General features: G+C 48.4%; 1 protein-coding gene across 8 annotated transcripts in view; it reads left to right on the top strand.

Annotated features, from left to right (window-relative positions):
- Window positions 1-25,105, top strand: part of ZBTB38 (zinc finger and BTB domain containing 38) — a 73,223-nt gene that overhangs the window by 22,838 nt on the left and 25,280 nt on the right. For 4 of the 8 annotated variants that reach the window (XR_005067297.1, XR_005067296.1, XR_005067298.1 and 1 more), the window contains exons 1-2: window positions 7,981-8,069; window positions 9,538-9,642. The gene's annotated coding sequence lies outside the window, so the exon portion shown is untranslated. The other 4 variants (XR_005067299.1, XR_005067300.1, XM_037051604.1 and 1 more) reach the window with 4 other exon arrangements.

The raw sequence follows: 25,105 nt of genomic DNA, 5'->3' as shown, positions 1-25,105 counted from the left end.
GACGGCTGGTGCATTTCTAAAGACCTCACTACTTGGAGTGGTATGTATCTGTTGGAACAAATAATACTAAGAAAATTCTTCTTAAGAACCAAAACTCTTTCATGCCTTATAGATTAGTCTGCTGGCTGATGAAGGTCCAAGAAAAAAGGGATAGGTTTGCTATACATACAAGTTAGAAACTATATGGCCCTCTGAATGCTTCAGAAACATCTTCTCAAATTGATTAATAATTTAGTGGACTTTGCTTATCACAAGTTAGAGGTGGCCTGGCTGGCTCTTTATACTTTGGTGTTGACTAGCCGTGCAATATTCCACTGCATGAAGACTGTTCTAGTCCTTTGTAGAAGAGTATTACCCATTAGTAGGAGAGGGAGTGTCAACAATTCATTTCACTTCTTCCAGTATTTATTGAGCATCTACTGTGTGACAGACCCCACTATAACCCAGGCAGAATGAAACATGACATGAAACTCCCTATGAAACTCTGGTCCAGGTTCCTACACAAGTTTAGAACATCGTGTGGACAGGCACAATTGTGTGTCCTCTCAGTTCCAGAAAGAAAAAATGGTGTGCTGGTCTCTTGGTGGCCTTTTATACTGATCCCTGAAGGCCAGATTTCGGTTTGGAGCATCTCAGCCAATAGCCAGGGTGTCTATTCCCTGGGACACTGTGTCTCATCCTCATTACCTTCCAAAGATGTCTTGGCTCCTAATAAACCACCGTATGTCTCTGGTCACTCTGTTCCAAGCTGGTCCGCTTGCATCGCCAGGTGACCTGGATAACGGCCGCCACTCTGTCGCATTCAGGAGCAGATGTTGAATTGAGAAAGCCCCTGAATGTAAACACTTGAATCTGTGATGCAGGCAAGATGCTTCTGTTTGTTGCCCTTCCTTCCTCCCTCCCTCCCTCCCTCCTTCCTTCCTTCCTTCCTTCCTTCCATTCTCTCTTTCTCTCCTTTCACTGGCTGACGCTCAGGGGTCTCCCTGCTGGCTATTCTGCTGCAGGCTTTGTGGGCAGCAGGTAAAGCAAAGACCAGTTGCCAAAGCACTTGTTTTTGTTAGGTGATCCCAGCATGGCTCTCTGTGGCCTGAATGTTTCCGTGACCAGAAAAATTGCTCTTTTGATCTCGTAACTCATCCTACATCTTTTCCTTTAGTGGCTTCCTTGCTTCCGCAGCTATTCCTGCTCAGGGTTCAGGACTAGCACTGGTGTCTACCCGAACTGTATTTGGCCTGCGAGGCGGGGGGTTGTTTCCTCATTCTGTTTTGTTTTAAAAATGTCAGTGTAAATATTCCTTCTGTGTTCATGAAAAAAGTGAGAGCTTTCATGATTTTCTTTACATAATAAAATAAACCTTCCCTACCCTGCCTATACCCACCCCTGCCCATTTGCTGCCAAATGGATATTTTGAAATTCCTTTTCGTTTGCCTGCTAAAATCTTCCACACTGTCTGAGGCCTTGCTCTAATTAAGGCCTAACGGTCCTGCCCATCTTCCCCAGCGCTGAGCACGACATGGAGTCCGCGCCCCGAGGGCCTTACAAGCCAGTGAGAGCAGAAAACAAAAGCCACCAGCTGAGAATGTGGTTAAATCCCAGGAGGGCAGTGCCCTTGTCATTTTTTCCCCTTCCTTCTGTTTCTTGAGCTGTGGGAGGGAAGAGGAGAACCTTTAGTAGCAAAAGAAAGGGGCCACATCAAGGGAAGATTTTCTAGAAACTGCAGGCCATCGGGGAGATGATGTGGAATAGGACGGGTGGTCATCGGAGAGGCACAGTGGGGAGACGGGCGGGACCGAGAAGGCAGCAGGGGGGTGCCAACAATAAGAAGGAGGGAACAAAGGGAGCCCTCAGGAGGCAGACATGTGGGCGAACAGAAGGAGACGCTGCCGTGCTGCACCCTGAAGCTGGGGGTGCAGGGTCCGAGGGAGAGAGAATGGGGAGGCCTTCGCTAGAAAGCTCAGACTGGGGAGAGCCCCGGCTGTAAGGCAGGCCACAGGCCTGCTGCGCAGCGGCTGGGTGCTCTGTTGTCCGGTCTGGCTTCAGTCGTAACGTTGGCCTCACTGCTTAGCCGTCCCGCATGGGCTATTTTGAATAACCCGCAGGCTGACATCGTTCAGGGTGATGTATCCCAGAGTCTTCCTCAGTCTCCATCCCAAGGCCCCCCTTCTACGTGCTGAGGAGGCCAGAGGGCCCCACCCCCTGTCGATGTGCTAGATCGGGATCAACCTTTCAACTAAATGAGCAGCGTTATACCACGTCCTGTGACCTACTCCTGATCTTCCACAAAGCTCAGGCTGGAGATAGAACTGGAAAACCCATGTTAAGCTGCAGGCTGTGGAAGCTCCCCTCCCCCCCCACAACCGCCCCGAAGTCCAGTTGCCTTCTGCAGGCATGCTGCTCTGCTTTTACAGCACCCAGAGCCCGTCATTCCTTGCTCCTCGCCAGCCTATCCAGCCCCTCGTCTGAGTGCCTGGTAAGCCAGCTCCAGTGGGTATTTTGACTGTTTGAATTCCGGGTCTCCAGGAGACCCAGGCCTGACTGGCACCCCAGCACTTAGTGTCATCACTGCCCCTGTACTTCTCGCTTAGCCCCCATGGGAATGTGAACCACAGAGTTCAGTGGCTGTGCGCACCTTAGGCCCACCTCGTTCTATCCCCGGGAGAACTGCGGCCGGGAAGTTGTGATCCTCCAGGTCACCCAGACAGTTCAGTGGCCGCGCTTGTCCCCTAGTCCAGTGCTCTTGCTGCCGGTGCTTTTGGGTCGAGAGGAAGTCCAGTTCTAACTTGGGCATTTGGAAACTTTTTCTAGAAAGGGTCAATATTTTATAGAAGAAATGTTGTGGGTATTTACATTACAGCAGAGAAAAATTTCCGCAAACTTTTTATTGGTGAAATTAAAATATAATAATACATCATATTAAGTATAGCGATAATATATGTACTGCCATAGATACAGAAGTGACTGTGGCTGGGTCCCCATCAATCTATATTTATGGACACTGACATTTGAGTTTCATGTAATTTTCACGTCATGAAATATTGTTATTCGCCTTCTGATTTTTTCCCAAGCATTTAAAAATGTGAAGAACCATCCTCAGCTCATAGGTTCTACAAAAGCAGGTGGCGGGCCAAACCTGGCCGCGGACCAGAGGTTGTAGGCAGAGCTTCTAAGTCAGAACCTGCAAACTGGGGGCCCACGGTCCAGGCCAGTCCACACATGTATCTTGTCTGAGTTTTCACAATAGTTTTACTTGAATCAGTCACCCGTGTTTTTGCTTTCTATCAATAATGTTTTTGGTTGTACTAACTTTTCTCATCTACTTATATAAGTAAAATATAACTACTGTGAAGTCATTTGGAATGTTAACGTTTTGGCATGTATTTTTTCCACCTTTATCTATGCCTTGTGATTTTAAATAGTTCCGATAATATTTTGTAGACAATTTTGTATCTTCTTTTTAGTCACTGAATATCATGGCATAAGCATGTTATGTCATTTTAAAGTCTTTCATTAACATAACCTTTTAAAACTTCGTTGTGGAAATGCCACCCGGATGGGAAGACTAGCCTAATGAGCCCCCTGCAGCCGTGACACAGCTGCAGCAACCTCAGCTGCTGGCCAGTCGCTTCCTTCAATCCTCTCCAGTACTGTTGTAAAGCAAATCCCGGGTCATATGATTTTAGCTCTCAATATTTTGGTCTCATTCTTTGAAAGATGATGATACCGAGCAAAAGCCCCTTTCCCTAGGCAACCGAAGTATCTAGGGCAGGGGCGTCAAACTCATTTTCTCCGGGGGCCACATCAGCCTCACGGTCGCCTTCGAAGGGCTGAATGTAATTCTAGGACTGTATAAATGTAACTGCTCCTTAACAGTTAAGCAAGGAGCGCGGCACTGCCACCAGATAGAAACAGGAACCAGGCCTGATAGAACAAAGTGGAGGGCTGGATTCGGCCCTTGGGCCTTGTGTTCGTCTCCTGTGCTGTATGGGTGGAGGAGAACGACGCCTGCCACTCACAAGTGGTCCAGGAAAAAATGACAGATAGATATGGGTAGAGTGTATATAGGCTTTTTTGTACTATTTTTGCAACTTTCCTATAACTTTGAAATATTTCTAAACAAAAAGTTTAAGAAACATGGATTACTAAAAACCAAAAATAACCACAATATCATTACCATACCAACAAAAACAACAATTATTGACAACATCAAATATCACAGTCAGCATTCCAATTTCTCCAATTAAGTCACTTTTTAAATTTAATATTTTAATTTATCTTTAGAGAGAGGGAAAGGGAGGGAGAAACACAGGGAGAGAAACATCAATGTGTGAGAGATACATCCATCGGTTGCCTCTCGCAATCCCCTAACTGGGAACCTGGCCCGCAACCCAGGCATGTGTCCTAGCTGGGACTCTAACTAGTGACCCTCCAATTTGCAGGCTGGCACTCAGTCCACTGAGCCACACCAGCCAGGGTCAATTAGGTCCCTAAAAGAAATTTGTTCAAAGCACAATTAGAAATAAGGTCCACACAGTGCAATTAATATTTTCTTAAATTTAATTTTATCTATAGATTTCCCTCCCTCTCTTTTTTTATTCTTGCTGTTGCTATAAAAAATTGTGGAAGAACCAGTTTGTTTGACCGCAGTTTCTCACCATCTGAAATTTGATGGTTGCATTCCTTGGTGCTGTTTCACACGTTCCTCTGTCTCAGAGGCCTCGTGTAAGTGGTAGTTACAACTAGACACTCAATCAGATTCAGATTTCTTTCTTTCTTTCTTTCTTTCTTTCTTTCTTTCTTTCTTTCTTTCTCTTTTAAGTAGTCAACATTTTATATATTTTATATAAAATTTCTGGTTTGGGCTTTATTGGAAAATTCAGCAGATCTGGCATTTCCACGTGACGATACCTGGTCTAGGGCTGGGTGCTGACCACCGTCACTGCCCATAGAGGTGGGACTCCGATTATCCTGTTGGCTCCAGCTCACATCACTTCCTGCCTGGCATTGGAAGTTGACACCCCTTTTCTAAACACTGCCTCTTCCTGGGCTTTGGTAGACTTCTCAACACAGCATCACAAGAGGCCTTTCAGGAATGTGGTGGAGATTAGAGAAAATGATTTAGACAGGCATTTTGTTAAAATGCTTGAAGGGAGAGAGATAAGCAAGCACGTCAGGGGAGGCCCGGGGATGGAATCTGGTGAGTGTCCAGGATGAGGGAAAGAGAGGAAAAGCAACACGATAAATTGAGTTCACAAGGTGTTGCCAGTATGGCGGGCAGAGCGGCGAGTTGTGGACTCCTGTCCCATGGTGGTAAACAAAGGAACCAGGTGGACTTAGGAGAGACAGCACTTCCATCTGTTTATATGTTATGGTAATATTGAAACCTTAAAAAAGAAAGAGAAGGAGGGAAATAAATCAGCCAATAGTCCTAAGCAGGCAGTGTAGCGTAACAGAAATGGTGGGGGTTTTTATTTTTTAATGAGCTAGAGAACAAGAAGAGTCTCCTTAAGAGTCTCCTAAAAAGGCCACTGAGAAAGGACCAGGAACCAGGCTGTGGAGACGTTCGAAAATTGGTAGAAATTTAAGGAGAAAGGAGAGAATCTTGGAAGTCATAGGGTTTGTGTGTGTGTGATTAGCAATGTATTAAAATGAAAAGTACTATAAAGCTTTAGAAAAAGAAATCGCATTTAGTTGTTTTGAAAAGAATAAACCTTTCCAGAAAAGAATAAAATTACAAGTTGGGGCGTTTCTGGAAATTTCCAGATAGTTCCCCCTAGTCAGAAGAGTGATTAAGAGAGTGAATCTGTGACTGGCGATGAGGAAGGGTGGAAAATTTTGAAGGACAGGCTGATTATGTAAGTTTTAGCCTGTCGTGTTTAAAACTGTTGCCATGATATTTTAGTTATTAATAACAATTTGGGGAAATCTACTCACTTCTGGAGAAGCATTTAGCTCTAATGAGAAAGAAATACCACTGTTTGTGAATTCCCAAGTGAATATAAGGAGCCATTCATTTGCTAAGCCTCTTAGGAAAGCCGGAGCAGATTTCGCCCTTAACAAGCTGTTGACAGCTTCTGATCCAGGTACCACCTTGGAACATGTTAGCAGCACAGAAAGTGGACTGTGGAGTCAGACCTGCGTTTAAATCCCTTTATGTCACTCACCACGTGACCCTGGCAGCTTACCCATGGAAAATTTCGAGGGTATAAAGGTTGCTTTACACACGGAAGCCATGATTCTTACCGCCTGGACTGGAGGAACTTAGAGCTCTGAATATTTGACTTCCAGCACTAACAGCCACAACCACTTACACTTACAGAGCACTTACTATGTGCCAGGCAGTACTGTAGATGCTTCATGTGTGTTATCCCATTTAATCATCAAAAAGCCCTATGAGGTAAGTGTAACACTAAAATTAGCCCCATTTTACAGATGAGGAAGCCAAGACTCAGTGAAGTTTAGTAATTTGTCTAAACTTACAGAGTGCATGACCTTATAAGTGACAAAGCTGGGCTTCAAACCCAGGCAGACAGAATCCATAAGCCAAATTGCTTTGCTCTGCCATTTCCACTGTCCAGTCTCAGGGAAGCACAGAGAGCAGTGCCCGGGGCTCCTAATTTGGATGCCTCCACTTTGTTGGAGATTGGGATGATTTTCAGTTCCAAAAGCCTCAATGAAAACACATAAACTTGCAATCAGACCACAAGTTGCTTTAGGTTGGAATCCACGATTAACAATGGATTTGTAAAAGCTCTGATTGGCTGTTACATATAAAAAACATTGCAGGGTCACTTTTTTAAGCAGGAAGACGAATCATTAGTTAATAAATGCAATTTCGTATAATAGATCTTTCTAAACATGTGACCGAGGGAGAGAGAACAAAGGGTGCTTGGCCCAAGGAGGTTGGGAGCTGCTGGCCTGCATGTTGCCCAAACTGCCAACCTCCAAAACCCTGCCTTTATTTTCAAATTTCATGTTCCTTTAATTTGACTTTAGGGCAATAATTTTCCTTTGATTATTTAAAATCAAAAAAGTTTTACTGGTTTTGAATTTAATATTGAAATCTACTTCATTCATCAAAATGATCATTTTCTTAAAACATGGTCAGGAACTGGGATGGAGAATTGCGAACACGGTACTCCAAGCTGAAAATAGGAGGTAAGTCAGCAAAAAAGCAGACTTTCTATCGTAAGTGGTCACCTGAATCTATTCTAGAGAAAAAACTAAATTAAGACGCAGACTACCAAAACACAGGACACGTCCATGGGTTTTTAAGAACAAGCAAACAAAACCGGTACATTAGGGCACTCGGCTATCAGCCCCACAACGAGTTTGTGGCAGGCCTCAGTAAACATTTTTCAATACGCAGCCCCTGATCATGGAAGACCCTAGGAGGCAGTCAGTAGCCTTTATTTAAGGGAAAAAATTGGGGTTTTGGCGTGAAATATCTTTTATGCCACGTGCAGAAAATCTTTTTAGGTCCTCAGGACGGCCATGGGAAAGCGCAGGTGACACTCCTATTCCTGAGAATTTGATTAAATTAAAACAGCGCTTCACTTTCTCCGGAACCTGCCTCTCTCAAGTGCGCAGGACTCGGAGGCTGTCTGGGATCCGGGTCTGCGCCCCAGGAACCCTTGTGCAGGCCCAGGCCGTGTTCTGACAGTGACTAGGCGGTGGGGCCGTGGACCCCTAACCGAATTGTCCTTCCGCCGGTTCTAAATTGTATTTTTCCCGGAGAAGGTGCAGGCGGAGGCCGCTGTCCGCTTGGTGAGGTCTGGGGCCTCGCGGGGCCGTCGTGGGTGCCCCCGGGTCTCGCTGCTGCTCTCCGGGGGCTTCGTCCTCGGCGCGGCGAGTGCCCTGCAGCCCCGGCCCGCGGGGCAGAGGGTCCGGCCAACCTCCTCCCGGACGGGCCGCGTCCAGTGCCCCGCGCCGGGGGCGGGCCGGGCTGGCAGAGCCCAGCCGCCGGCGTCCATTTTCTGGGCGGTGCTGTGCGGCGCGGCGGCGGGCCTGGCGGGTCCGGAAGCGCCATGGACCCCCAGGGAAACGCGCTCGCGGCGCCGGAGTCGAACCCCGTAAGTGCCCGTCGCAGGGTCTGAGTGTGCGGCTGGGTGGGCGAGGCGCGGCACGGCGCGGCCCGCGGTGCGGGGCTCCGGGCGCGGCCAGCCTGCCCCCGTGGCTCCCCTTGGGGGAGTATCGAAACCTGGCTGGGAAGCCCTGGCGCAGGACCGTGAGCTCCGCGGGTGCCCGAGAGCGGAGCTGCCGCAGGAACCGAGCGGCCGCAGGTGCCCGGGCTCCGGGGCCTACGCCGGAGGGGGAGGGGGCCCAACTGCGGAGTCCGGGCAGGTTGCGCCGGTTGCGCCGCAGTTAGTAGCCCAACTGCGCAGCTCTGCTGGAGGGCTGGGGGCCGGGGAGAAAGGCGCACCCAAGGGACGTTCTGGGCGAAGGTCCACCAGGCTTGGGCATTACCCTGACCGTCGCACCTCCCCACCCCCAGACCGCGACTCGGACCCCAGTCCTGACCCTACGGAAACCTGATGATTTCCCAGGTTCAACACCAAGCCCTTGGAATTGAATGGAAAATGCGAAGGCAGGGCCCTGCCCCCAGGGGGTTGCAATCCCAGCCTTATACTTCTGCAGTGTAGTTAGGACTGCTCAGCTGGTCCAACACAACCGCCCGCTGGTAGCCACTTGTGTGCAGGGTATAGAATAATCACCTCAGGTTTTAGATCATCCGCGATTCCACTTTGTAACTCCTGCTCTGCTATAGGTAAGTGACTAACTCCATTCTTTGGCCCTAACTGAATGTCGTTTATAAGGGTTCGTTATAGATGATATGCGTTATGGTGCCTTATACATATTTTAACGGTTAAAGACTTTTATCCTAATTAGGAAGCTCAACTACTGGGTCAGGTTCTCATGGTTGAAAAGCATAGGAGAATCTAGTGCGTGATTTCAGAGACTCTTCTAGTGATGTGCTATATCTACGTGTAGTGTTTTTCCAGTGGAGTAGGGGCCCATTAGAAGATTGTGAAATCAGTTTAGTGGGACTTTTAAAAGAGATATAGAATGTGTATTAGAATATAGGAAAGAATGGAATAGAAAATATGATAACGCATTGCACACATAGTAACACTGTTTTGATGTTTGAGATTTGGGGGGTTGCTTATATAATGTTTGAACGTGATGGGTCACTGTCAAAGTTTTTAAAGCCCTGACTTACAGGTTAATAATCCAGGCTTTGGAATCTATTGAACCTGGGTTTAAGTCCCAGATCTAACAGACCTGAGTTGTGTGTGTAACCTTGAGAAATTCCGTGACCTCTCAGAGTCTCTTTTTGTATGGCTATAAAGTAGGGGAATGTCCCCTGTTTTGAGGGGTATTACAAAGACCATATGAAATCCCATACGCCAATCACTTTGCTTAGCGCTTGACTTATAGTGGGCGTTCAAAACACATGCTAATTGTAATTACTGTTGCTGAAACATCAAATCCTGGCAGCTAGTCGTGAAACACTGTGCTTTTTTTTCTTTTTCTTTTTAGATCTTGATGTGGAAGAGATGGAGGACTCAGAACCGAGGATTTCCAAGTGATTTCTTCCAAAGCACGAGAAACTAACTTCGTTAAGGCTGGTCCATTCTACCTGAGGTAACTGAATTTGCGTGTCTCCTTAGTCTATATGAAAGAGGAAATGGTTTTTCTAAGGAACTGAGGGACTCCCAAGGGGCATATGACTTGTGCCAGCGATCCACCTGGTGTGGAAATTACCAGGTGACAGTGATATTTAAGCAAACTGTTATTAGGGAGACATGGTGTGTGAGGCCCCCGTGCTGAAGGGTGGACTAAGCGAACGGGGCTCCAGCACAACTGGTTTCCCATTTCAGTTCTGCCAGTGACTGGCGTGGGAGCTTCTGTAAGTCTCTTTATAGATCGCTAGCTTCTCTAGACTGGAAGGACCGACAGACATCACTGAGGCCCAGAGAGCTTAAATGACTCTTCAGGGTGACCCAGTGGGCTGGGAGGGAGGCAGGCCTGCCACCTGGATCTCAATTGCTTAGTCATGCAGCCAGCCTGGGGGCCTGCCGTGGGGGAAGCGCAGGGCTAGGCACTGAGGATAGAAGCATGGAGAGCCCACCCCCTGCAGTTTGTACAGACAAGTACCGACAAGCCAGTCCACTACATGCTGCCTTAGAGGCGTGTGCACAGCCCCAGATGATGATGATAACAACGACTGTTTCTCAAGCTCGTGTGTGTGTGTGTGTGTGTGTGTGTGTGTAAGGCAGTATGTTATAGGATTAAATTTTTATTTATTCCTCACAACACCCCAGAGAGGGAAAGAAGAATAGATATAAAGTGTCGAAGAGGCACAGTCATCTCATATTGCATTTATGGTGCACAGTCTTCTGGATGCAAAGCACAGTGCTAGGGCCAGAAGGTGCTCACTCTGGAGCAGCTTGCAACCTACCCTGCAGAGACATAGTCAGATGGGCAGTGCCTGGCACTCACCCGCCCCCTTCGCCCACTTCGCCAGCAGCCACAGTGGGATCGGTCACAGGAAGAGTTGACATATCACAGTTCTTGCCCCTCAGTGCACTTTCCCCCTTTTTTTCCAATTTAACATAGTCTTCCATGTTAAAACTCCTACTGTGAAAACTCCTACTTTTTACACACAATAGGGAGGCCTTCTCTGAATTCATGTTTATTTGTTCATTCGACAAATGTGTATCGAGCTCTTACAAAGCACTTGGGCATTCAAGCCCGAACATAGATAGCGTTTTTACCATCACGATATTAGTCATACTCAGTCTTTTAGCAAAGGATCACCGCCGAGCAGCAGGCAGAGATTGTCCTTTGTTCACGTGCTAGAATACCAGCTCCGGGGGGTGGGAGACTGACCGTAAATAGGATTGCAACTGAATGTACAGGAAAATTTTCTTAATATTAAAATCTTCAGAAGGAACTTCTTCTCTTTTAAGTTTTGCTTTTGTCATTACTGTCATCTGCTTTTAGAGGCCTTTCATTTGCACGCTTAACCTGTAGGCAGAGGGAAAAACCAGTTTGGCGAGTGGGCTTTCTTTGACTCAAAATGCTCTTTTTTTTTTTTTTTAGCTTTGGAGGCCACGTAGTACTATGAGTGTTCAAAGTAAAGTAACTTAAGAGATACTTTAATTTAAAGGTACAAAGTTAGAAATAGTGCCAATAGTTGCATTTAGCAACAGAAATCAGATTGTGACTCTTGAGTGCTACTTATAATAAACTTAAGCTCCAAAGAGAACAAATGAGTTGTTGAACGTAAATGTGCTTTGCAAACTTTTAGAGGAGTCCTATAAATGTTACGCGGCAAGTATTTATTGAATGACTGCTGTGAGTGTGACCCTGTGCCTGAGAGATCGGAGAATTCGGCAGGAAAAGACCTGGTTTCTTCCCTCTCGGGCCCAGTTTTGTAGGTGAGGAAACAAAATATGCAAAAATAGCTGTGGTAAATGCCCAAAAAAGGTATTTTGGTAATTTGAAGAAAAAATTTCCCTTTTCCTCTAGGAGCAGATGGACTCCTTTTGGGTGGGGCGGGGAGCATTTCAAGCAGTCCCTGAAGGATGCGGGGTTTCCATCAAAGAGGAAGGTATTTGAGGAGAAGGTATTTGCGATACAAGAAGTAGCAGAACAGGAAAGCATGGAGATTATTCAGAAAAAGGCGGTGAGTCCAGTTGAGTTAGAACTGGTCTGTACAGGCATCGAGTGGGAAATAGAACTGGAGAACATTTAGTGCTGAATAATACTGGTCTTGAATGTCAAGCTGGGAAATATGAATGTATGACCCAACAGGAGACATCAAAGGTATTTGGATATTGGAGTATCTTGGCTGCAGGTGAGGAGTGTGCTTCTGGGGAGATGGGGAGGAAAGGCAGAGCAGAAGCCAGAGACACGGAGACCAGTTAGGGGGCTTCCCCAGGCCACCAAGGAGAGTGGGGGGGATACTGAAATGGGTGATAACAGTGGAATGCGAAAGGAACAGATGCAAAGGGAAGAACCAACAAAACCTGACATCTCAGTAGAGAAGGAACAGCTAACGCTGACGCTGATTTCCAGAGCGGTGGCGCCCGTGAAAGAAGAAGCCTGGGGGCTGGTGAGGGGCTGCCTGGTAGAGGCTCTGAGTTTGGAGTGTTGAAGTGTGACGTCCCCCAGACAGGCGGGGGCTTCGTGCGCCCGAGGACAGCCGGGGCTGCTTTTGAAGTCATTGGGATATAAATGAGTCAAGAGGGAAGAGAAGAGATTCTCCTCAGAGAGAAGGTAGGGTGGCACGGGGCCTTACGGAAAAGAGAGGACCTGGGGAGGATCTAGAAAGAAGTTTTGGCAAAAACTCTTTTGGCAAAAGAGCAAGGAAGGAACCACAAGAGAGCAGGACTCCAGGAGCCAGCAGAAAGGGGTTCCCCTGTGGAGGGAAACTGGAGTGTCAGGTGCTGCAGGGGCATTAGATTGACCAGTGGCAGATCACGCGTGTGGTTGGTGGCACTTTCCTTTGTAAGGTAATAGGACTTATAGAATGAATGTTAAGACATTTCATTTGCAAAAATGTGTAGCTTGTGCAAATCAAGAATCACTGTTAAGTCTGACCCTAGTGAGGCTCAAAACACACTTCTGACGACTAAAATTCAGGCTGTTAAAAATGTAGTTTTGCTAGTACTCATATGCCCCTTCATTCTGTTGTCGGTATACAGGCCGAAGAATATTCGACAACACTCTGAGTTCTTTAAAAAACTACATTTCTGTTGATGCACATGGTTTCTAAAAGTAATTCATTTGCCTTTTTACCGTACGGCTATCTTATGACGTGCGTGTGTGTTTTCATAGGCACATGAGCTTTGTACAATGGAATGAGAAGACTGGGGTCAGATAAATCTAGTTTCACAACCGCGCTGGGCCCTTTTCCAGGCTTGTGACTTCAGTAAAGTCACTCTCGGTCTAAGCCTAACTTTTTCCATCCATAACTCAAATAGGATCATTTTGAAGATTGAGTAAAATATAACTTGGTCAAGGTCCATGCCATTGTAGGCAGTTAACAAGTGTTGATTCCCTTCCCCTGACAGCCTGGTGCGGCTATGTACATTTCTACATGATGTGCAGCTATACCTACGCACAGCGTTGTCTTTGTGACTCCTGTTAATGTGTTCGTTTTATAATAGAAAGAGCCTAAATCCTGCTGTGGCTAATCTATCCTGTGATAGTTCAAGTGACTTGCAGTTTAACAAGGATAAGAATCAACCTGGTGCGGAGATTCTAATCCAGCAGATTTAAGGTGGGGGCCCCGGGGCTCTTCATTCTGAATGTCCCTGCTGTGATGAAGACCAACACAAGTCAACTGCTAGGAAGAGATAAACTTGTGGCTTGATACGCTGATTTCCAGGCCAGTTTCCGTAAGAGGCATGTCTATGCTCAACAGTTTTGTATTTGTATCACTAATATTTATGGATTATAGTTGTGATAAGATAAAAACCAGTGAATCCCAGGTAATGGAGGAGTGACGGCCTCTCCACACCCACCTTCACTGCAAATCCATAGCAGTGCTGGGCGACACGCAGCCCACTCCTCAGCTTCTTTTCCTAGGGAGCAAGTGCTGAGACCCGCCTTCCCCCCCGCCCCCCCCACCCGCTGCCGTGCTCAGAGCTTGCAAAACTGTTGTAACTGTAAATGTTATTATCAGTAGTCCCTTTAATGGCAGCGACATTGTACAGCCACGCCATTAAAACGTTTTAATGCATTTATCTGTCTGACTCTGTGTCCTCTGGATGATAAACGTCTGTCGTTCTATTGTGTTTCTCTCACTCTCTGAATCTTGGAATCATGTAATTTTGAGGCTGGTTCGTATTGTTCATCTATCCCAGCCTCATTTTATAGAAGAGAAAGTATCCTTTCTCCGCTCCTATTCCTAGCTCTCTGCTTATTCACAAGAAAGGACTGAGACATGTTTGGTGTTTAAGCTGCATAGGGAGGCTATAACGCATGCTCACTTATATATATTGAGTTGTGTTTTATGTTCCTTGTACATAATTCAAAAGTCAGATGACTCGTTGATGGTTTGCTTCTCTTGGAAGAAGATGCCAGTGGCCTGGAGCTTTGCCTAGAAACGAGGTTTCTCTGTCTATACCCATAGCTCCCCGGAGGGTAAGGCAGACTGACTTTCATGGAGTCACTTCTGTGCTTATGTGCATTAGCTCAGCCGTCATATTAGAAGCTCAGAATAAGCTGGTGCGGTGGAACTGAGGCAGAGAGGCTCAGTGCTGTGGCCAGTGTTGCAGAGGTGAGATTTTCACACCCTGGGTTTTAGCCGACTCCATAGTCCTGCCTCTTCTCTCCACACCCAGGTTGATTTCCCAGCCACACACTGAGAGTATGCGGTAGATCCCTGTTCCTGGTTTTGCCTGGAGACTTCGAGACCCTTGTCTCTGGTATTATTGTAACCTCAGAATTTTTGACAAGAAGCAAGTGGGCAGAGGTAATGTGCAGACTTGAATTTGATCAGTAAATATCAACTCTGTATGCCCGGTGCTAGAGCAGAAGCCGGCCCTCATGGGGCCTCCCTGTCTCCCTCACCTGCCATTATTACTGCCAAGGTGCTGCCACAAGCTTTTCTCAAAATGCCGATGAACTTCTGCACTGAGAAGACCCATCAGTGTGTGTCTTGCCAGAGCTGTCACTGTCCCTCTGCCCAGCTAAATGTTCCCAGAGTGGCCATGCCAGCTAAAAGTGTAAGAGTTCCTGCCCTGGGTGGTGTGGCTCAGTGGATTGAGCACTGGCCTGCGAACCAAAAGGATATCAGTTCAATTCCCAGGCAAGGCACATGGCTGGCTTGTGGGCCAAGTCCCCCCGGTTAGGGGCGTGTGAGAGGCAACCGATCAATGTATCGCTCATACATTGATGTTTCTCTCCTTCTTTTTCTCCTTCCCTTCCCGCTCTGTAAATAAATATAAATCTTTAAATAAAAGAGTTCTTTAAGGGTTTGCCCAGAAGTGCTCAGGGTTTGTTGATTACCCTCTGAGGCCCAGGGGGCAAGAGAAAGAGCCAGAACCCTGCAGAGGGAGGTAAAAAGATGTCCCAGAGCAGAGGGAGATCTGGGACTTACTCCCTTGCCCCACCGTGCAACCTTAGGAAAGAAAGTCCAGTAGCCACTGGCTTGGTCTACTCACTTGTAACCAGAGGTTTGGCTCAGTGATGGCTAAGGTTCCTCCCCACAGTAATTTCTTTCCTCAGAAGGGTGCTCCATTGAAGCAGAAAAACTCCATGTCCAAGGTCTCCCGGGGCCCCGATTTCCAGACTCCCTCCAAGTGTCCTCATGCATGCCCTCGTACTAGCCAGACTTTGCGTTCAGCCTTTGCCCCATACACTTACGGGGATAGTGTCTGAATTTAAGGGTGGGAGAGATTGCCCACTTTGGAGGAAATGAACATTCTTATCGAAAGATGGAGACTAGTAGGGATTCGATTAAAAAGGTGGCAGCATGGGAGGTGGGGAGTCGTGGTTTCCTCATCTTGCAGCTAGAAAGAACCTGGCATGCGCTAGCCCAGCCACTTCGCATTCTGAAAGGGAACGGACTTGCTCAAGGTCACATAGTCAGTGCCACACTGGGAGCAGAACCCAGTGTCCTGTGCCCAGTTCAGCTCGGCAGAAACGGGCAGGTCCTGTCACAGGGCAGGTCATCAGGAGAGCAGGAGGTGGCAGTCTGCAAGCAAAGCTTAAAGGGGCTGAACAGTTCTGTTGGTGACAGTGAGCTGCAGTGCCCACTGGGCTTCTAGCAGACACAGGACACCAAGATGCAGACCTCTGTCCCCTGTGGCACTTGGATTCTTGTCATTTAAGGTAGTCAAGAAAATGTCTTTTTGAAGTGGGAGAGGCAGAAGGCTGTTTCCTATTTTGTTAAAGCATTTTTCTCATTTAGATGAGAATTACCAAACTATACAATAATTTGAAAGAAATTAAACATATTCTCAGGGAGAATGCGGAAGAAGACCGAGACTGCACAAGCTGTGTTCCTGGCTGCTACTTTGAGCACGTTCATCCCAGAGTGCATTTCCATGAGCAGGCCAGGCAAGGTTCTAGAGGGGTGACCTGGGCCTATTTCAGCGCCCCGTGGAGGCAGGCCCTGCAGGGCTAGGTGGGGATGAGCTGCCACTTCCTGCTCCGTGAGTCGACTCATTTTTCTAGGCCCCGTTCTGTTTGTGTTCTTCTTCCTGTTCATGTGTTAGAACAACTTCTGGTTATTTGTAGAGTTGGTTACAATTAGATGATAAGACCACCAATCCAGTGCAGAGCCGAATGCCTCACCTCACAAGGCATGAGAGACTCGCATTCAAAACCTGTGTGCGTTCTCACATTAAGAGTGGAGGTTTCTGATTAGCTCTAATAAAAAGAACGTTGATTCATTCCTAGCCCAAAGTAAGGATTTCCTCTTGAAAAACCTACTCAGCATTCTGGTCTGTCCCTGCTTATACCAGTTTGTTCTGGCCCTGTCGTCCCTGACACGAACTCAAAGAGCAAGGCTTCTTCTCAAGGTCTCTGCCATCTCTGATGCTCACTGGTGGAGGTGGCCTCACGGTGGCCGGGGCAGACCCGCTGCCTGCTGCCGAGCCACACCCTGCTGTGTTCTGCCCTTGGCTGGACCCGAGAGTTCCACCTTCGCGTTAACAAGAGGGGCAGGGAGGACTGCTCTGAGGAAGGTGCTAGGACAGGTGGGAAAAGCCATGCTGTGGCAGTAAAGTGAGGCCCCACGTGGGGTTGTGCTCCCACATTAGAGAACTGGCCTACCCCAAGTGCTGTGTTAAATAGATTTTTAAAAAATTTCCTGTCAAGGTTGAGCAGTTCTAGAGTTTCTTGAGCCACTGCCCTCTGTAGGTTGACTTTGTGCACAGAAGCACCCCCCCCCCGCCCCCGTAAATTACCTGGGAGAACATTTTTTTCCCTAAATGAATGTACACTAAAAAGTTAGTTTCTCGCCCTATTTGTTGTATATTTAATATTTCTAATGCAATTTTAAAAAAGATTTTATTTACTTTTAGAGAAAGGGGAAAGAGGCCAGAAAGGAGAGGGAGTGGAACATCATTGTGTGAGAGAAACGTCAATCAGTTGCCTCTGGAGTGCCCCCTGCTGGGGACCTGGCCCACAACCCAGGCATGTGCTCTGACTGGGACTCTAACCGGTGACATTTCAGTTTGCGGGCTGGTGCTCAATCCAGTGAGCCATGGCAGCCAGGGCCCTAATACTTGTTTTTTATTTTCATTGTTTAAAAAACAGTCAAGAGCGTTTTGCCATGTCTGAATAATCTATTTTAAGACTTTCTTCTCTACTTAATAATAATGAGAGTTTCTGATAAGATGATTTGCACTTCTATTTTAGGAAACATTTTTAGATCTTTTTTTCTTTTATGAAGTTTAAATGGGAGTCTTACCCCCAGGCCTAGCAGCTACCTTACCTTAAACAAGACTTGTTTGCTCCCCTGAGCCGGGGGGGGGGGGGNGGGGGGGGGGGGGGGAGCATAATGAACGTCGGCGTCAGTCCTTGTGGTGTTCAGCAAACACGTTGGAGGCCGTGATTTATGTTGCTGGTCGGGAAAAAAGGTTATCTCTGGCCCTAGATCATTGCCCTTGAGAAAGGTAAGGGGCTCGCGCCCCCAGAGGGTCCCTGGAGTGGCCCGTTCATTGTGTTCGGGTTTCTGGAACCGGTGGCCATTTTCTGTGTGGTCGAGTCCCTGTGTGTGGCTCCTCCCACTGAGGCATCTGAGCATTTGTTTTCTAAAACGAAAGCACGAGCAGAAACTGGAACAGTCCTACAGAACAGCCTGTTCTTTGGATTATTTTAGACCAGTGTATTTAAAGCATAATTTTTCTAAACAGCCTGTTGTGCGTTTTTATCAGCAGTGGGTTTGGGTTTGTTTTGGCAATTTTGCTTTTTTAGCTCTAGGTGACTTACAGTGTCATTGTTCCCTGGTCCCCCTTCTCCCAGACAATGTTGTTCTAACACAGGTGAAGCGTGAACAGGGGAATGGTTCGGATCCCTGACTAGGGCCAGAAACCTTCATTTGGTTTTAGTTAAATTTGTTTTGGGTTGAAGTTGACAAAAGCTAACTGGAATTTTGTGCCTTTGATAGTCTTCCCTCTCCCTGCCCAACAATTTTCCTCACTTTTCTTTCGTCTAAACCATTGTGCGTCCATTTGTGTGGTCAGCTGGCGCTTTGGTAGCGTCCCCACAGTAGGAGGGTTGTTGTGCTTCCGGTTGTGTGTCCAGCCTGCCCGGGCTGCCCGACAGCCCTGTGCCCCCGGAGGAAGCGGCCAGTTCGCATTCCTGTGCTGCCTCGAGGCTGCGTGGCTGCGTCCAGCCTCCCTGCGGAGGTGGCAGTGCAGCCAGCAGTGGCTCCAGACCCGAAAAATGGGGGGTGGATGAGAAGTGGTGGGAAACGTGGGAGGAGGAATGCGAGAAGGAAGTGTGTGTACAGGGAAAGCACGTATGGGGATTCAAATACACGAGAGCCCAGGCACATGGAAATTACCTTCGAACGTTTTGTGTCTGGGGCCAGAGGGAAAACCACTGCAAATGTGGGCTGTCTGTTGACAGTGGGGAGGGGGCGGGGCGGAGCAGGGCCAGAGCATCGCCGCCTTTCTCCAGGAGGGTCCCCACCAGCACGAGAGATGTGTGGACTGCGGTCCAGACCAAAGGGCCAAGCTGTGTGCCCCCTGTGCCCGCCCCCCTGCCCCCATCCTATGTCTCTACAGCAGATTTTACGTCCTTGGTTTGACCACCATTGTTCTCTTCTGGGAGAGTCCCTGAGGACACTGGCGATGTCGGTGGATGTGCTGTGTGGTGTCGACCCCGCTGTTTGAAGCCCTGCCAGGTAGTCCGTGCCCCACTTCTGCGATCTAGTTTTGGAGTCGTTGTTGTGTGTCACGGTGATGGAGTGTGCTGTCAGCACAGCGCACCCTCACTCCGCAAGCAGCTACCAAAAAAGGTCTGCACACCTGCTAGTAATGAAGGTCAGATCTTCTTTTAAAAAGGACAGCTGGGTGACCTGGACATTATGGGTCTGATTTTTTGGAGTGCTGTTTAGGAGTTGAGTATCTCTTCCTTCCAGAAGCTTGAGCTGACCCTGTAATTAAAGTGACTTTTAAAGCAAAGTGAAGAAATGTAATATATGTCCCCCTGCCCCCTAGGACTCATATATTAAAGAAATGTTCCATATGGGAATGAAGAAGCTGGAGAGATCCTGAAATATTATATGGCCCAGGTATATTCCACATTAAGGTGTCTCACCACCTATCCATAAGATGGGATACTTCAGCCCTGGTTGGTGGGACTCAGTGGATTGAGTGCTGGCCTGCGAACCAAAAGGTCTCAGGTTTGATGACCAGTCAGGGCACGTGCCTGGGCTGTGGACCAGGTCCCCAGTAGGGGGAGCTTGAGAGGCAGCCACACATTGATGTTTCTCCCCCTCTCTTTCTCCCCCCTTTCCCCTCTCTCTAAAAGTAAATAAATAAATTAAGGCATGAGGAAAGTGAGCCATGTTAAAAAGATGGGATACTTCGGTAGTTTCGAAGTTTGAATACTGATACCTCACCATTTGCATATTACATTTGGTACAGTGAATCATTGTATAGATACTGAAATGTTATAGGCAGAATAAAACTCATAAGTGATTTATACTTACTATAGATTAGGGTCTAAAATTCAGGTACATAATGGGCAGAAAGGTGATATGAACATTCAACATGGGCTGGGTATGAGAAGAAAGAGTGGTTAGACAAAGTGGAGTGCGTGACATTTTTAAAAACTAATGTAGGGCTGAATGAAACAGGTCCGAAGTGGACAGGTACAGAGCCACCCCATCCAACTCAGCCCACCAGTCTGGCTTTTCTCAGGGGCAGCCTGCCCAGTCTTTCCTGGCTGAGTTCTGGGCGTGAAGCTCTCCGACACCCAGCCCAAGGAGAAGGCACAGCCGTTGAGCCTTCTCCATGTCCCAGCAAACAAAGACGCCACTTTGGATATAAACTGTGTCCATCTCATACAGGCAGAGTGACCAGTCTGCAGTCAGCAACAACACAGCGTGGATGTGCAAGGACGTGGTCTTGACTCGGCCGCCCAGGGCTCTGTGTGTGCGTCAGAGTGGGACAAAAGAACCCGCCAAAGGAAGCCCTCCTAATCCAGGCAGGCCACTCCCACGGCAGCTGGGTGGAGCCAAGCCCACAGAGGCTCGCCTGGCGGGTGCCAGACCAGGGAATGCCACTGAAGGACGGCAGGCGTATCTTGATGCACCTGGTCCGTGCTGTCGGCCTGCTTGGCCCCAGGATGCTTTCTGAAACGTCAGGCGCTCAGCAGCTCCCTAACTCGTCCTGCACCGGGACAGTGGGAGGATTGTTCTCTCTCTGTTGACACTTGATTGACCACCTGCACATCCTGGAATTTATCATGCCTTTCCAGTTTTCTAAACCTCTCTTAACCACTCCCGTTTTCCTCAGCTCCCTGGGCACTGAGTCAATATCTGTAAAGCACTTAACATGTGGCCTGTCATGTAGAAAGTGCTCAGCAAATATTAGCTTTAGTTGTCATTGCCATCATCATCACGAGCATATTATCATTTCACCAGCAGGTAAGGCCTCCTTAAACCCGAAACTTGGTTGTGTGCCTCAGCCCTGATGTAAATGAAGGTGGACCACACGTGCCTGACCCCCGGATCCGAGAATGCGCTCCACGCGGTCCCCGGCTGACTCCTGCGTGTGAATGTCCAGGGAGCACTGTTACAGGGGCTGTGGCGAAGCACGGGGATGGGCTCGCACAGAGCTCGGTCCTTGTGGACTGCTGGCTAGGAGGTGCCCTGGGGCCGTCTCGGGGTGGGGGCCGGGGGCGCCCTTGACGTTACGCTGTAGGGATGTACGATGAAATCTGGTCCTGAAAGCTGTCGTTCCCTGCCTGTGACTTTGACGCCGACGGAGCACCCGCTTCCACCCTGCCTGCCGCCCACTGACCTTCTGGCCCTGCAGACCTTGTTGCCAAGAAGGGAAATTCCTTTGTGAGAGGAGAGAAGACCTTTGTGTAGCTGGGAACTGACTTAATTGTAATGTAGGACTTCAGTGGTGGTGGGTACATGTATTTCAGTGTAAAAACGAGGAGCGAACCGCCCAGTGAGGATTTGGGGACCCTAGTGGGCGGTGAGCAGGGAGGTGGTAACTGGGCCTCTGTTACCATTGGAGGCAGAGAACATCGCCTGCTCCTAAGGGAACATTTTAAAAGACAAACAACCAATCCCATGGCGCCACCGTGACTTGTTATCTGGACTGGAAGCTACCGGGGTGGTAAGGAGAAAGTGTCCACAGTATCTGGAGGATGAAATCCTAGCTTCATATCAAATTAATTTAGTTTGAAAGTGAATTAACTAAAAGCCTTTTCAGCCCCTCAAAGCTCTCACCCATAATTTGAGAATAATACGGTCTAGCATTCTATTAATTTGTGATTGTGGTGATTTTTATCCATTCTGTAAGGGACATTCATGTGGCCTTGTGGCCTGGGCACCTGGTGACTGGGGGTTCCCGTAGGTGGTCCGAGAGCTGGGAGCGCAGCTGTAGGTCGGAGTAGTTCCTGAAATGGCTCTCTCTTCCTCTTTCCTTCCTCCTCTTCCTGCCGCTGCCCGGGAGCTGGGCCTGCACTTCCGCACCCTGCTCCCTCTCCCATCCATCCAGATGAGGGGGGTCGCCATGGCATCTGTAGTGGCTTGAATGGTGCCCCCCGCCAAAAAAGGTATGTTCACCCCCGCCAGAGCTGTGAATGTAACCTTACTTGGAAAAAGGATTTTTTCAGATGTAAGTTAATGAAGGATCTCAAGGTGAATCCATTCGGGATTATGGGCAGGGCCTAAATGCAAAGACAAGTGTCCTTGTAAGAGACACACAGAGGAAGACCTGTGAGGAGGAGCAGGCCGAGGTTGGTGTTAGGCAGCCACAAGTCAAGGAACTGCTGGGTCCGGCAGAAGCTGGAAGGGGTGAGGGAGGATGGTCCCCCAGAGCCTTCCAACGGAGCGTGGCCCTGCCAGCCTGTGACTTCGGGCTCCTGGCCTCCAGAGCCGTGAGCGGATACATCTCTCTTGTTTTGAGTCACCAGGTTTGCAGCAACACGTCACGGCAGCCCTAGGAAACGGAAGCAGTTCCCAAACCCAGCCTTGAATCCAATCCGAAGCACCTGGGAACTTGCTAAAAATCCGTTCCTGGGTCCTTGCCCACAGCCATTCTGACTCAGTCAGTCTGCGGTGGCACCAAGGAACGAAATTTATTTTTTTCGAATACAGTTTACATTCAGTATCACCTTGTGTTAGTTTCAGGTGTACAGCGTAGTGGTTAGACAACCACATCCCTTACAGAGTGGTCCCCTGACATGTCAAGCGCTCGCCTGGCACCACCACTCGACACCAGCGGTGACAATACGCAGACGCTAGTCTCCATACTGTGCTTCACACCCCCCTGACTATTCTGTAGCCACCAACTCACACTCCTTAGTCCCGGCACCTTTCTCGCCCAGCACTCTGGCTCCCCGCCGTCTGGCGACCATCAGTTTGTTCTCGGTGTCTATGCATCTGTCTCTGTTTTGTTCTGTAGATTCCACATGTGAGTGATATCACATGGCACTTGTCTTTCTCCGTCTGACTTGCTTTACTTGTACTCTTTATCTCCCAAGGCTCAGCCCGCCCTCTCTGATTCTGACCCTCTGCCCCCAATGCAGCCCAGCACCCGTGCTGGAGGGTTGGGGTCCTTGAGGAGCCCCGCTCCCCATCTCCTCCCCTGGGCTGTGGACTCCAGAGGTTGCTGAGTGAGGGAAGAAATAAAGCACTAAATGGGTCAAGGGAATGGAATGGTTTTTCTGCTTTTCTGAATTATTGGGCCCATACCGCCTTATACCTCACCAGATACCCATTAGGACGACAGAAACATTTGGTTTTAATGAATGTGAGGAGAATGTAGTGGTAGCAGCATAGTGGTGATATGTACGGATGCGAGCAATACCGTTAATTGGACGCTGGCTAGCTAAGGTCTCCACAGTCATTGCCTCACTTGTCTGTAACAGTTCATCACCGCGGGCGTCGTGCCCTTTGCAGAGTGAATTAAACAAAACGCTGTGCGATCGGGGGTGCGGGATGGCAGAGCAAACACAGTAGGTGCGTCGATGACCGCCTGGCTGGAGGTGCGTTAGTGATACATAGGCTGATCAGGAAAAGTTGGTTCTATTGGTAAAAATAGCTAAATGATATATAGATTTTTTGAATGGCAAATACAAATACATTTTTGACCTGGAATTTGGCACAAAACTAACACCAGTCTCATCTCAATCAAAAGATGAGACTGGTGATTTGTATCTACCAACATTTGAAATCCCATAAACATGGTCTTCCTTTTAGGTAGGTTAGAAAAAGTTTGTGACCCAGGTCACACAGTCAGGGTTGAAAACCCAACTCTGTCCATGACAAGCTGTGTGGTGTTGGGATTTGGCTTCATTTTTCTGAGCCTCAGTGTCTTCATCATTGACATGGAAGTATTATTTCGTAGCCCATGCAGTGTTGTGAGACAGAAAAGGAGATGGTGCATATGGAAGTGGCTTGTAAATGGCAAAGGGCTAAGCAGGAGTAGGACAGGTGTCCTTGCCTCTGCTCTGTGCCTCGGCTAGAAAGTTGGCCCTCGGGAAGAGTCAGGACGGGGAGGGCAAGGTTCTGCGGTGGGTGGATGGTGGGTGGATGCAGCAGGGCGGAGTGCGGGCTGCCTGCCCGCCTTCCCCGGTGGGGTGGTAGGAGGAGGCTGGGGGCTTGCCCCAGAAAACCAAATGGGCTGAGCCAGTTAGGGAGGGCGCAGGGGTGGAGAGTGTTTAGAAGGTTGGAGCTGGCTGCGCTCCTGAAACAGTGGGGCTGAGCGAGTGTGACTGGGCAAGGATCAAGTCCAGTGACTGGAACCACAGGCCAGCTCAGGGACCACAGATCAGCTCTTGGGATCTTGACGTCCCGTTCTTTTCCGCGTAGGTGATTCCCAGTCGTTTCATGTTCAGCAGCTCTGAAGGCCCCTCAGTGGTGCGGGAGCCCCCTCACCCTGAGGGCTCGGCGTCTCCATTCCAGACTCGTGACTGTGTCCACGCGGCCCACACTGCTCCTCGCAGGCCACTTCCTGCTCGTGTGCATTCAGTCTCCTTCCTCTTTAAAGATGAAACCAAGGCTTTAGCTTTTGTATTATAATAGGTTGAAAAACATTTTCCAGGTTGTCATTAGTATAACAGCCTCTCTCTGGAAATATAGCCTGAGTGGTTACGAAGGGTCACTTTCTGCCTCTTGTCCAGAGGCGGGCATGGAACCCAGTTGTGGCTCTCCGCACAGTCATCACCTGCTAAGCTTCCCTGAAGGTTTGTGGGGCAGGGGCCAGCCCAGCGTTTTTAAGGAATCAGTAGGTATATCTTAAGACAGAATTGGCATTCTAAAATACTCCCATAGACTGAATATAAGCAGAATAAATAAAGGAATTTTTAAGTTTTGGTTAAAAGATTGGAAGCCCTGGAAGTTTGGAAGCTGAAAAGGAAAAAGAAAAACAAGGGGAGGAAGGAGAATTCCATGCAAAAAAAGAAAACAGAAATAGCCTGTATGTTGTAAATAAAATCCGTTACCGAGCACTTGCTGTTCTCTGTGCGCTAGCGGGGTGCACAGGCGGTCTCATCTCACCCCCACACCTCGGCAGGAGCATGTCGAGTGTGTGTCGTTCACTCCGTTCTGTGGAGGAGACCGAGGCTTGGTGAGATAAGCACTTTCTGAGGCCCTGCTGTTGGTAAGCCAGCCACTGGGCCTGCCACTGGAGGAACACAGTAAGGCATAGGGGAGCGGAAGTCTGGAGATGTGTTTTGGTCACACCACAGGATCTTAGGCAAGTTACTTCTCCAGGCTTTGATTTTTGTAATCTGAAATGAAATTGTTGAAATGAACAACCCATAAAGTTCCTTTTGTCTATAAAATTCTTCTACCAGGAAACAGTTGAAGGAATATGAGATGTTCAGCCCAGGAAAGGGATAAGCCCAGTAAACTGTCGAAGGGCTGTCCTGTGGCAAAGGTCACATAGTT

This window comes from Sturnira hondurensis, unplaced genomic scaffold (assembly GCF_014824575.4).
Source record: "Sturnira hondurensis isolate 20B ecotype Veracruz unplaced genomic scaffold, ASM1482457v3 Scaffold0000867, whole genome shotgun sequence".
Taxonomy (NCBI): Eukaryota; Metazoa; Chordata; class Mammalia; order Chiroptera; family Phyllostomidae; genus Sturnira; species Sturnira hondurensis.
Note: the sequence above shows the minus strand (reverse complement) of the source record. Positions and strands in the feature narration are given on the sequence as shown.